This window comes from Pleurodeles waltl, chromosome 1_1, assembly GCF_031143425.1.
Source record: "Pleurodeles waltl isolate 20211129_DDA chromosome 1_1, aPleWal1.hap1.20221129, whole genome shotgun sequence".
NCBI classification, from domain to species: Eukaryota; Metazoa; Chordata; class Amphibia; order Caudata; family Salamandridae; genus Pleurodeles; species Pleurodeles waltl.
The window spans coordinates 408036805-408050653 of record NC_090436.1 but is presented as its reverse complement, the minus strand read 5'-3'; the positions used below and the strand labels follow the sequence as shown (position 1 = coordinate 408050653).

Here is a 13849-nt window from a genome sequence, read left to right as displayed (position 1 = left end):
TCTCTACTTTTTGCCTACCCTTTAAGAATAAAATGAAACTCATGTGTTTGAACTATGTGAACTAGAAATTCTTATTTTAAAGTGTGTGCAGTCATCTGTTCAAAACGTAAGAGATTTTGTGTTACAGTTTTCTCTAACAACATCATCATCTTACATCTTATCTGCATCATAGTTTTGTTGCATCTTGGGGTATGTTCCTCTAGATTTGAACCACGTCGAAAATTCCAGTTATATCATATCATACCAACATAGAAGGCTACAACAATATTGAACAGAAGAGTGGAGCCCCTTTGTTGAACAGATCATAGTAGAGGAAAAAAACTATGCACCCAAAGCGAAGTGTCATAAAAAGGAGTCAAGCGATTAAATTTGTATGGTAATTTAAAATTAATTAATATTGCATGGTCAATACTTGTGACAGTGGATTTTAGACAGTCTGTGTGCAGGCACGACTCTACTTTGTGAACAAAAAAGCTCTAAGTCCAACTACATGTTATTAAGACAGCAAAGTAAAACATACTAACTTGCAAGGGAGATTAATGGATAGCCTTAGCCTGTTATAATGATAAAAAATATGAGCTTTCTAAACAAAACAGTCATAAACCAACATAATGTAATTGTGGCAGTAAGTAAATACATGGAATAATAAAGCAACCTCATGGGTTACAGCAATATAGAAATGAGGCGTAAACAGACACAGACAAACGAAAAGCTGTACTTTCAAGGAGCAGTGTTATAACAAGCATTGACAAAGCCAATGGATCTCACCTATGCAAGAGCTATTGGTTTGCCAATGTGTTTTAGCCATGTTGTATACCAACTTGGCTACTGTTTAGCTTGGCTAAAAGTTAGTGGCGTAGAGGACAGTGGCTTTGGGTGGAGTGTTGTAGACTGGAGTGAATTGGAGTGTCATGGAGTAGAGTAGAGTGGAGTGGTGTACAATGTTGTTTATTGGAGGGGCGTGGAGTGGAAGGAGTTGAGCAGAGATACAGTAGGGTGTTGTGGAGTGTCATAGAGTGGAGTTCAGTGTTGTATATGAGCATGTAGAAATGTACAGTGTACTAGAGTGTTGCGTCAGAGATTGGAGGGTCCTAGAAGGTTATGGAGTGAAGCAGAGCGACGCAGAGTAGAGTGGCGTAACGTGGAGTGGAGTGTTGTAGAGTGGAGTAGTGTGTTGTGGAGGGGCATAGAGTGGAGGCGTGTAAAGTGTTGTAGAGTGTAGGGGTGTAGAATGGAGTATCATGAAATATTGTTCAGTTGAGTGGCGTAGATTAGGGTGGAATAAAGTGTCAGAGGAATATGGAGTAAAGTGTTGTAGAGTGGAGGGGTAAAGAGTGTTGTGGAGTGGAATAGAGTGTCGTAGAGTAGAGGGTTGTATGGTGGACGGGCTTAGAGTGGAGGGTGGTAAAATGGAGGGTCATAGAGTGGAGTAACTTAGATTGTCAATCAGTGAATTGTCTTAGAGTGGAGTAGAGTAGAGTTAAGTGGCATAGAGTGGTGCTGAGTGTCATAGTGTACGAATAGCCTAGACTATCATAGAGTGGAGAAGGGTAGTGTGCCAGAGTAGAGTGACGTAGAGTGGAATAGCATAGAGTGGAGTAAAGTGCTATAGAGTGGAATTGTGTAGCGTGGAGTGGTGTTGAGTCGATTGTCATAGACAGGATTAGAGTTTCAAAGAGTGTTGTAGAGTAAAGTGCCATGTCGTAGAGTGGAGTAGTGTCATAGAGTGTTGTGGAATGGTATAGAGTGGCATGTCATATAGTGAAGTAGAGTGGCCTAGAGCACTGGTTCCTAACCTGTGTCAGGGGACCCCTGGGGGTCCCTGAAGCCTCCTCAGGGCGAATGCTTACAAAATTAAATAATATTAACACATTATGTCCCCAGCTTTCTGTAATGGCTGAGTGGGGAGTCCCCAGATTCCAATAATGATTCAGTGAGGGTCCCCGGGTTCCAGTAATGATAAAGTGGAGATCCACCAAAGTAAAAAGGTTCAGAACCGCTGGTCTAGAGTGATGGAGAGAGAGGTGCCATAGAGTGAGGTAGAGTGAAGTGGTGTAGAGTGGAGTGGAGTGGATTAGAATGGAGAACGTGGAGCACAGAGTGGAGGGGCATAGAGTGGCACAGAGTGGAGTAGAATGTCATAGAGTTGGAGTACACATGGTGTGGTAGTGCACTGCCATTACTGTCAACACATTTTCAATTTAAATGACTATTACAATTGCACAGACGTATCGTTTTACTGATAAAAGTATGCAGCACACAAATGATAATGTATGAAAATTCTATCATTGTATTGTTTTGATAGTATTAAAATATTTGGTTCCACCACACTTCGGAATTACAAAAAAGTGCTTCATTTTGTGCTTTCCTAATTCTGATATATTCTGAAGTATTTGCACAGTTAAATGTTCAGACATTTAAATGTTGTGTGCTAGAAAAAAAGACTTTTCTTTCACACCCTCAGGTTGGCAGATAAATCCTCTTTGAAGTCAGAGAAAGAGAAGTAAACACCAAGCTCCCTCAGAAGACAGTTTGACATCTGACCTCTGTCTTTGAATGTACAGCAAATGTGACAAGATAATAACAACGTTTCTGTTTACAGAAAGTGAGCCCTAGTGGAAGAATACAGTAAATAGGCTATACTCCTCAGGCATAGCCATACTGCACAGCCTAAAACAAATAAAGCCAATCAATAGGAAGTAAGCAAATATGAATTACAAACCGTAAAACCAATGGTAAGCAGTGGACGAAATGCATTCTTAGGGCAGCTTGCAGAATGTCCCCTAGAAGTCTTTAGCAACCAGACAGCTGCGCTTTCTGGTAGGCTTCAACCAAAAAAAGTCAGGCATTCATGTATGTGTTGTAATTTAAAAATGCATAAACTGTAAAATATTGCATAGTAGATACTTTTGAAAATGGACCAGTAGTTTCGGTGCAGCCTAAGAGAGGTTATGTGCCTACATGCTTCTACTTTGTGTACAGACATCTCCAGGTTCAAACACTTGTTTATTAAAACAACAAAATAAAATAAATTAACTTGCCAGGGAGATTAATGAAAAGCCTAAGCCTACCATAAAGATATACGGGACAAGGTTCCTGAACATAAAAGCCTTAAGCCAACAATTATAATGACACCATGACAGTAAAGTACTTTAAATAACTCACACTTACACTAAATTACAAGATTCGTGTCAAATTGCCTGCTTGACTGCGATCACCAATGGGAAATCAAATGGGGCAATATAATCATCCTCAAAGTGCCATGGCCCATCCAAGTAGCCACGAACCATTAAAAATGCATAAAAGCCACTGTCTGAAGTGGGCTGATCCATGCTTCTTAAATGTAATGGTAACATTAGGTCTCGCAGCTAGACAAAACTGTCTAGAGTAAAACCTACAAAGATATACAGTATTGTATTATAGATTTGCTCATCTACTAATAAGCCTTAACTACGTCTTCAGATTTACGCCATCACTGACAGAGCATACTCAGATTTGCACCATCACGCAGACATCCGTAGTGCATATTCAGATTTGCAACATCACTCAAGATTTTGCAGTACATACACAAACCGGCAGTATTCGTCAGAAACCTTTAGTGTCTGCCCAGTAATTTGATGCCAGCTCAGATTTGCACCGTCACTTATTCTTCTTAAATGTATGGCCACACAATTCCTGTAACAGCACTAGCTGCAGTCATTTTCCCGACTTTTTAGCACTAATGTAACCTGCAAAAACACGGCTGCTGTGAGAGCACTGACTTGCAACGCCATTGAAAGCAGTCCAGCGCCATTTAGAATGTGTGATGGCGCACTTTCGTCATACATGACAGTAACCATCAACCAGCGGTTGTGACTGTTGACTCATCAATATGTAAACAATGCTTACTAAAAGCAATGATTGCGGCAGGGCAGACCTTTTCTCCCCCTCTCTTCATTGATTGTAATAGCTCTGTGAGACACCAATGCCTAACTTTCACATCAATTATTGAGTACTTAGAGCCTGGAGGTTTTAAGCAGACCTGCTTATCAAACATAAATATATATTTTGTCAAAGGAACTAAACGCAGTAAACTTTTAATGAGAACATACGTGGAGTTGACCATAGTACCAGGTAATCAGAGCAATTTACCAGTAGCACATTACAGGCTTCTTTGGAAAATGTATTAATTCGGTTATTGTGGAAAACATCCCCAATTCTTTTTACTTTTATTCATATTGCAACTAACATAAGGTCCGCATTCATTAGTGGATTTTCCTTTAGATCTTTGCCCTAGTGTGCTACTTCAGTGCCAGTACTATTGCATCAGGATTAATCTTTTTTGATGATTTTTGGTTTGTAGATTTAATTTTGTGTTGATACTTTCAGTTGCATTTTCCTTTGCAGTATTGTGTATTTTACATTCTTCATTTTGTAAAAATTTCAAGATCCTCATTTGGCACTAGATAAATTGTTTGTAAATGTAACCCTGTAGAAAACCTAGAAAGCTGTCACTCCTGAAGCTACTACAGTGTATGTCCCTTACTTAAGCCGTCAAATTGTTGGCTATTTTCTGATCCTCGGCGAAAGTTAACTGCTTTTGCCAAAAAAATGTCTGATTGAGTAATTAGATATTTTTCATATCATTTCTCTTGTCTAAAGGCCCTCTTTTATTATTGTGAATCCATTAAGGCCTGTGTGGAGGAATTTGCCCTCATCTTCAGACTATTGCAGCCCACGCAATAGTTAAGGACAGCATTGCCAGGGCCACTTTGAATTAAGCTGCAGGAGAGTAGCTGAAAAAGTGACTAGTTAACTTTCGGCCGGGGGTATCCACAGTAATCTTTGCTCTGTTTAAACTAAATTTTTTGTCAAAATCTGCAAATTATGCAGCAGATGCTGGATTATGTGGCAACTGTGTCAAATTCATAATTATGGAGAAAAAAAAACTGTGTGGCTGCAGAATCGCATAGTTTCTTTGTGCCTAAGTATTGCCTTAGTGACTCAGCAGTCTGTTGTCCCGTATCTCCCAAATACAAAAATGTTATTGTAATTTCTTTTCTGGAGTCGGTATGCTTTTTAAAGTACCAGGCAGAGCAGTGTTGTTTATACAAATTTCAGGAGAAGCATAGAAGGTCTGCTCCTAAATTGTGGGAACCTCTTGTGATCACAATTAAAATAATTGTGACGTGTTCAAGAGAATCTTAGAACGCTTTTATACATGTTTAAAAATGTTATAAAAACACCAATTAGAAACTTTGAAGCAATCTTTTAATTTCTTTTATAACATACCTGAATGCTTATGTTAGAACTCCTTTCAGAGGACAAGCCAGAGTTACTGGGCCCAACTGCGGGGATTGAGGCCTTCTACTCCTGAAGTCCCGGGGATAGTCCTAATATGGATTCTGAGCAACTGGGCCCAAGTAACCCTTCAGCACTTGACCCTCAGTAATAGCGTGGTCCAAGCAGTCCGAAGGCTTCCTTGAGGAGGGAACCTAGCCTAACAACTCAAAATGTATGCAGTAGCAGCAATAAATCATTGTCAAACCAAATACTCACTCACTTCTATTTCTACCGCTTTTAACACAAGAAAAGTATGACATTCACAAATAGCTCTAGCATTTCTTTAAGCAGTCGTCTGGGTTCCCCCTCCATCCTTGCTTTAGTAGTTATTTCCCTTTTGCTATAGACAACATCCGGGGCAAGCCCCATTAGTAGTCCGAGTCTCAAGTCTACTCTAGCTCTATTTTAAAGTCAACAGTATGTCAGCGCCACAGCACTAACTAACAGGCAAGTTCCCCTGGGGCTGACTGGCTCCAAATCAAGCTGAGTTCCTGAGCATGATGCATCCCACCCAGCTTACAGGAATCTGTCTGGGAGATTCTTTTATCTCCTCTCCACGTTTTACTATACAGACCTGGGTCTCCCAAAATGGAACTCGGGGCCTCCATATATCATACCATCAAAGGCACACATACATTTACACATATGCATGTATACAGCCTACACACACTAGTATACACAGTATTCTTCATGTATTGTACCACTGATAGGCACACATGCATCCAGCTCATACATTTAACATGTATGCATTGCACACTACGGTATTATACCTGTATTGTACTCTTCCCAAGTACACATACAGCCAGTACAGATATGCCACTCATGTGCGGTGCAACACTATACACCAACCTGATGTAGGCCAAGGGTGAGTTCAGCACACTGGAGAGACGCGGGATAAAAAGGTCCTGTTCACTCTTACTGATCACTACATGGTGTGCTGCCACCACCAGGCCCGTGCTCTTTACTCCAGGTAAAGGCAGTAGTTTTCCAGCATTGTGAGGATAGCCTTTGGGCGCCCCTCCTGGTCCAACAAGACTTTCAGTACGTGAGACAGACCTATGTCATGGCACACAGGCATGACCCATGTTTGCCTAGGGCAACAAAAATCAACCTTAGGGATCCAGACATCAGTACAGTTAGGGCACTCAGGTCTAAGGTGTATGTCCATTACCATACAAAATAATTTTCTGCCCCAATGTTTTACAAATGGGTGCTGTCGCCTTTAAGCCCACAAGCCCTGCAGCACCAGCAGTGTCTCATTCCAGCCAATACTCTTTGCTTTATCTTTCCACTCTCTGAGGGATATTTGGAACAGTCTGGCCCTGTGTCTGCCTACATCTTGGAAAAAATAGAATATCTACAATGATTCAGGCTAGTTTGAACCTTTTCCCCCAGTACCTTCAACCTCTGCTAACTTTGTATCAGTTAACCCTTTGGAGAAAAGCTCTAGAACATCCTACAGCTACAAAAATGCAGGGTGTGTCATTCCTTCACTTCTTCTCAACTGATTCTACTTCAGAGACCCACAGAAAGTTTTGTGACTTTACAGCTGTGTGCCCATCCTCAACTTTTTCAGAGTCGATTGACTGCATTATTGGTATAGAGGAGAGAGTTTCAGGAACTCAGGGCAGAGCACCCCTCAAAGTCAAAGAATATCTATCTACGGATGTAATGTATCAAAGCAGAGGAGCCGATAAGGCATATACCAGAAAAGAACAGTTAAAGGGTAAAGAACAGGACTGCGAAGATAGAGCAACCTTGGCATGAACGAACAGGAAACAGACCAATAATGGACAAACACAATGGGTTACCACTAAGGTTGTACACAGTGAAGGCTGAGAACTTCCCACAACAACAGGGAATGCCAATGCATCTGATAGAGACTTCTAGTTGCAGATTCCATACCTTAAAATTTCCCCCAGGCGTCAGACTAGATCCTGAGATTTTTCTTCGAGCAATACCCTTGCGCATTGGTAGGTGGCATCTGTCGACTCCGCAGGCATCGTGGTCACCGTGATGACGTCGGGAGTAGTACATAGACACCGCCCTTGCGCAGTGACGTCAGTTCTTTTCTTTCTGCGCCACGCGCTGATCCGGAGAAGAGCCTCCCTGGCTAATTTTTGGCCGAATTCAACCATTTTGTCGAGTTTTTTCTGTGCTACTTTGGTGCGTCGAGGATGTCCCCGAAGACCAGGTTCAAGCCTTTTGAGGGCTGCCATTGGACGATGTCGGTGACGGATCCTCATTGCGTTTGTCTGTGGTGCCTCAAGCGCGACCACGACTCAAAGTCGTTCTCCGAGTGCTGGGCCATGCACCCGAAGACTTTGAGGGAGCGGTCCCTAAAGCTAATGGCGGCCCGGCATTCGACTCCGCGTAGGTCCTGGTCTCATTCGAGAGGAAGGTTTCGAGATCGGTCGTGGAGTCATCACCACTCGTCTTTTTCTAAATCCTCGGGTCAACGTAAGAAGAAGAAGAAGTCCCATCGCTCTCCGACTTCGCCTCGTCGCTTGGCTGCCGCGATGCGGCAGAGCGTCCACGCACTAGGCCTCCATCCTCGGAGCCTGCGTCTGGGTCGGCTCCAGGTTTCCCCGAGTTTCCCGGAGCCAGAGCGACCCCCGCCCAACTAAAAGAGTTTTACGAGGCCATGCACCTCATATTTGGGCGGTCCGACCCCAATACGGTGCCTTCGGGCCCAAGGGGTTCGGCTGAGGGGCCTTTGGGTTCAGCGCCGGCGGCTTCGGCCCCAGCCACTGAGATCACCTCTGGATCCGTGCGCGGATCCGGACCGGTGGCGGTCACACCCTTGAGACCTTCCCCGGTGCCAGGTCGATTATCGACGCTCCCACTATCGACGTCAACCCAATTCTTATCCCGGATGACTCGGAGCGGCGTCGGCCGACGCGGCCTTCGGCTTCGATGGGGCCTAATCGCCCCAGGTCGGATTCAGACACTTTTTCCTATGGATACGAATATGCGGAGGATTTGGAGGGATCCCTGGACCCTTATGAATACCAGGATGACCCTACTATGGACTGGGCACAGGAATTGGATGAAGCCAGTGGTCTGGATACTTCTCTTGACGCTGGCATGCTGTCTCCTCCTACCGTGGCTACGGCAGAGGGAGCAACCTATGGTATGGTGGTCAGTAGGGCAGCTGAGGTCCTTGGGCTTGAGCTTCCTACTGTAGAGGTCAGGTCTAATCTCCTGATGGAGGTGCTTTAGCCTGGGGCTTCTACTTCAGAACCCCTTTTGCCATTTAATGAAGCCCTCACCGATGTCCGTTTGGGTACATGGTCCAAACCCAACACACGGGCTCCTGTGAATAGGACTATCGCACGCCGCCATCGCCATGCTCCGAACGACCCTAAATTCCTGTCTCAACACCCCACGCCTGAGAGTCTTGTTATCCAGGCTTCTTCTTCTTCTTCAGCCGCGTTCCCTTCTGCACCCCTGCATAGGGAATCCAAAAGGCTGGAACAGTTTGGCAAAAAGTTGTTTTCTTCCTCCAGTCTTGCGCTGCGGTGTGTAAACACTGCATGCCTTTTGGGCCGCTATACCCACTTTTTGTGGGATACTGTTGCGCAAGTCCTGCCGCAGATACCGGAGGAGGCACGTGCTATTGTCTCCCAAGCTGTGAACGATGGGAGAGACGCGGCAAAGTTCACAATCCGTTGGTGGCTGGATACGACTACATGAGACTACATGAGCCCCCTCGCCGACATCGTACGCAAGCACGACATCATCATCACCTCCTACGCCGACGACACCCAACTTGTACTCTCCCTCACCAAGGACCCCGCCAGCGCCAAGACCAACCTACAAGAGGGTATGAAGGACGTCGCAGATTGGATGAGGCTCAGCCGCCTAAAGCTGAACTCTGAAAAAACGGAAGTCCTCATCCTCGGCAACACCCCGTCCGCCTGGGACGACTCCTGGTGGCCCACGGCCCTCGGCACCGCACCGACCCCCGCAGACCACGCCCGCAACCTCGGCTTCATCTTGGACCCTCTTCTCACCATGACCAAGCAAGTCAACGCCGTGTCCTCCGCCTGCTTCCTCACTCTCCGCATGCTCCGCAAGATCTTCCGCTGGATCCCCGCCGACACCAGAAAAACCGTGACCCACGCCCTTGTCACGAGTCGCCTGGACTACGGCAACACCCTCTACGCCGGGACCACCGCCAAACTCCAAAACCGCCTGCAACGCATCCAAAACGCCTCGGCCCGCCTCATCCTCGACGTACCCCGCAACAGCCACATCTCCGCACACCTGAGACACCTGCATTGGCTCCCAGTCAGCAAAAGGATCACCTTCCGTCTTCTCACCCACGCACACAAAGCCCTCCACAACAAGGGACCGGAATACCTCAACAGACGCCTCAGCTTCTACGTCCCCACCCGCCCCCTCCGCTCCGCTGGCCTCGCACTTGCTGCCGTCCCTCGCACCCGCCGCTCCACGGCGGGTGGGAGATCTTTCTCCTTCCTGGCGGCCAAGACCTGGAACTCCCTCCCCACCAGCCTCAGGACCACCCAGGACCACTCCGCTTTCCGGAGACTCCTAAAGACTTGGCTGTTCGAGCAGCGATAACCCCCCCTTTCCCCCCTAGCGCCTTGAGACCCGCACGGGTGAGTAGCGCGCTTTATAAATGTTAATGATTTGATTTGATTTGATACGACCGACTCTCTGGGCAGATCGGTTACTACAACAGTGGCCATACGTGCTACGTCTGGTTACGCACTTCTGGTTTTTCAGGGGATATCCAACAGTTACTCATGGGCATGCCCTTTGATGGCATTCGTCTCTTCGGAGACAAAGCGTACTCGGCCTTGGAGAGATTCAAGGATTCCCAGGCTACAGCTCAGTCCCTAGGTCTTTCCTCTGCCCCTCGCCCACCAGAATCTGCATTTCGCCCCTTTCGTGGACACAGAAGGGGCGCCCTGTCGAGTCCTCCACACAGCTGCAGTGCTTCGCACGCTGGACAGCCTATGCGCCGCTGAGGACGCGGAATCCCACATGGCCGTGGGACAAGGAACCAGAGGTCAGTCCAGTCCACCTCTGCCACTGCTGCAGCCTCCAAACCCTCCTAGTCCGTCCCCTCACTCCCATCCAGTTGGTGGCAGGATTCGCCATCACCTACCCCACTGGGAACATATCACCATGGACGGGTGGGTTCTTCAGATCGTTCGAAAGGGCTACTCCCTCCCTTTCAAATCTGCTCCACCACCCATGCCACCATCCTTCAATCACCTTCCGGAGGATCATTTGGCGCTTCTCTACCAGGAAGTCGCAGCTCTCTTGGCCAAGGGAACTATAGAAAAGGTCCCTGTGCCAGAAGTAGGTTGTGGTTGTTATTCCCGCTACTTTCTGATACCAAAGAAGGACAAGGGCTTACGTCCTATCCTAGACCTTCGGGACCTAAACTACTTCCTCAAGAAGGAGAAATTCAAAATGCTCAACCTGGCTCAGGTTCTGTCTGCCTTAGACCCAGGAGACTGGATGGTAGCAATGGACTTGCAGGACGCTTATTTCCACTTCCCCATCCAGCCTACCCACAGATGTTACCTACGATTCGTGGTCACGAGCACTTTCAGTTTACCGTGCTTCCCTTCGGCCTTACCATCTCCCCTTGGGTGTTCACGAAAGTGATGGCGGTGGTTGCAGCTCATCTGCGCAGGTTAGGGGTTTTAGTCTTCCCCCTACCTCGACAACTGGCTGTTGAAGGCGGACTCGCCCCAGAAAGTCGTCTCCCACCTTCAGACTACGGCAAACATTCTGCACAATGCTGGGGTTCACTATCAATGTGCCGAAGTCACACCTGACTCCCTCTCAGTCGCTCCCTTTTATTAGGGCAGTTCTGGACACAGTGCAGTATCGGGATTATCCTCCCTAAAAACGAGTCCAAGACATTCAGGCTATGATTCCGATCTTTCGACCTTGGTCTTGGGTTTCGGTGAGACTGACTCTGAGGCTGCTGGGCCTCATGACCTCCTGCATCCTGCTAGTAACACATGCCAGACGGCACATGCAGGCTCTGCAGTGGGACCTGAAGTTCCAGTGGGCGCAGCATCAGGAGAATCTCTCCGACCAGGCCCAGATCTCGGAGGGAACTACGAAAGACCTGCAGTGGTGGCTTTCGAATCCAAATTGGGGCCATGGCAGATCCCTCTCCCTTCCCCAACCAGATCTCTCTATAGTGACAGATGTGTCACTTCTGGGTTGGGGTGGCCACATGGGAGAGGCAGAGATCAGAGGCCTCTGCTCTCTGGCGGAGTCGGGGCTCTATATAAATCTGCTGGAGCTCCGGGCGATCAAGCTTGCGTTGAAAGCATTCCTTCCCTCTCACAAAGGGAATGTAGTGCAGGTGTTCACAGACAATACTACCATCATGTGGTACTCCAACAAACAGGGCGGAGTAGGGTCCTGGACCCTTTGTCAGGAGGCACTATGCCTCTGGACATGGCTGGAACATCAGGGCATTACCCTGATGGTTCAACATCTGGCGAGCTCCCTCAACACCAGAGCAGACGAACTCAGCCGTCGATGCACAGCTGATCAAAAATGGCGTCTCCATTCGGAGGTGGCGCAAGGCCTCTTTCAGCAGTGGAGAGAGCCTTGATTAGATCTGTTCGCCTCCGCAGAGAATGCGCAATGTCAGCTGTTTTGCGCGTTGGAGTTTCCAAGGCGACACTTGCTCGGAGATGCTTTTCGCCTCGAGTCAATCTCCGGCCCCCTTTACACCTTCCCGCCTATCCCTCTTCTGCCCAGAGTTCTCAAGAAAATCAGGAACGACCGGGCCCAAGTCATCTTGGTGGCTCTAGACTGGGCTCGGAGAGTGTGGTATCCAGAGCTACTGAGCATGTCCATCGATCCTCCACTCAGACTGCCTCTTCGGGTGGACCTTCTGTCGCAGCAACAGGTTCGGGTTCTTTACCCGAACCTGTCCAACCTCCGCTTTCATGCATGGAGATTGAGCGGCAACAGTTGATGGCTTTTGCCTTTTCACCAGAAGTCTGCAATGTTATCTTGGCAGCCAGGCGTCCATCAACTAAAACTGTATACACCTGTTGTTGGAATAAATGTGTGGCATGGTGTACCAACAAATTCTGTTGATCCCCTTTCTGCCCCTCTGTCAGAGGTTCTTCTGTTCATTCTTTCTTTGGCCCAGTAGGGCTCTGCTTTGAGCACCCTTAAAGGGTATTTATCTGCCATTGTGGCCTTTCTTAGGCTACCTGATCAGCCCTCACTCTTTAAATCTCCTATTGTGATTAGATTCCTAAAAGGGCTCACCCATTTATTTCCTCCCACTCCATTTATCATGCCTCAGTGGGACCTTAATCTTGTACTTACTTATTTATTGTGTACCCCCTTTGAGCCAATGCATAATTGTACCTTGCGGCTCCTCACCTTCAAAACTGTCTTTCTGGTCGCTATCACCTCTGCTCGCAGGGTGAGTGAGCTACAGGCCCTTTCTTCAAAACCTCCATACGTGTCTGTGCACCCTGACAAAGTCATGTTTCCCACTAGGGCATCCTTCCTTCCTAAGGTGGTTACACATTTTCATGTAGGCCAGTCCATCACTTTGCCTACTTTTTACGCACCCCCACATCCTTCACATGAGGAGGAGAGACTCCATTGTCTGGACTCAAAAAGAGTGTTGGCGTTCTACCTCAATCGTACTAAAGAGTTCTAGGTGGACGATGAACTCTTAGTTGAGTATGTGGGTGCGAAAAAAGGGAAGGCGGTGCAAAAGCGTACAATCTCTCGATGGGTGCTTCTTTGCATCAAAATGTGCTACTCTTTCGCCAAAAAGAACCTCGTGAAGGCTTGCGTGCTCATTCCACCAGAGCAACTGCTGCTTCCCCTGCGTTAGCACACGGAGTTCCTGTCCTGGATATCTGCCAGGCTGCTACATGGTCGTACCTGCACATGTTTTCTAAGCACTACTGCCTGGACAGTCAGGACCGTCGAGACGGCTATTTTGGTCATTCGGTCCTACAGGACTTTCTAGTGTGATCTTGGTTCGCAGCCTACCACCGAGGATGGCATTGCTTGGGTATCTATTCTAAGGTAAGGAATCTGCAACTAGAAGTCTCTATCAGATGTACAAGTTACTTACCTTCTGTAACTAAATATCTGCTAGAGACATATTCTAGTTACAGATTCCTTACCGCTCATCCATCCTCCCCGCTTGCGAACTGATTTCTAGGGACAGGGATTCCCCCTTTCAGGTCCTTAGCTCTGGCTCACCAATCTCCGTGTTCTTAGCTTCTCTGCACTCTGGCATGGAAAGTCGTAAAAAAATACTGACGTCACTGTGCGAGGGCGTCGTCTATGCACTACTCCTGATGTCATCAGGGCGACCACGACACCTACGACGCCTGCGGAGTCGACCGACGCCACCTAACGACGCGCAAGGAAGAAATCCAGATTCAGTCTGACGTCTGGGGGAAAAATGGGGGAAAATTCTAAGGTAAGGAATCTGCAACTAGAATATGTCTCTACCAGACATGTCTCTACCAAATATTTT

The 13849-nt window shown here is 47.2% G+C and overlaps 1 protein-coding gene across 1 annotated transcript in view; it reads left to right on the top strand.

Annotated features, from left to right (window-relative positions):
- Positions 1 to 13849, top strand: part of POLK (DNA polymerase kappa) — a 505299-nt gene that overhangs the window by 285225 nt on the left and 206225 nt on the right. The gene's annotated exons all lie outside the window — the stretch shown is intronic.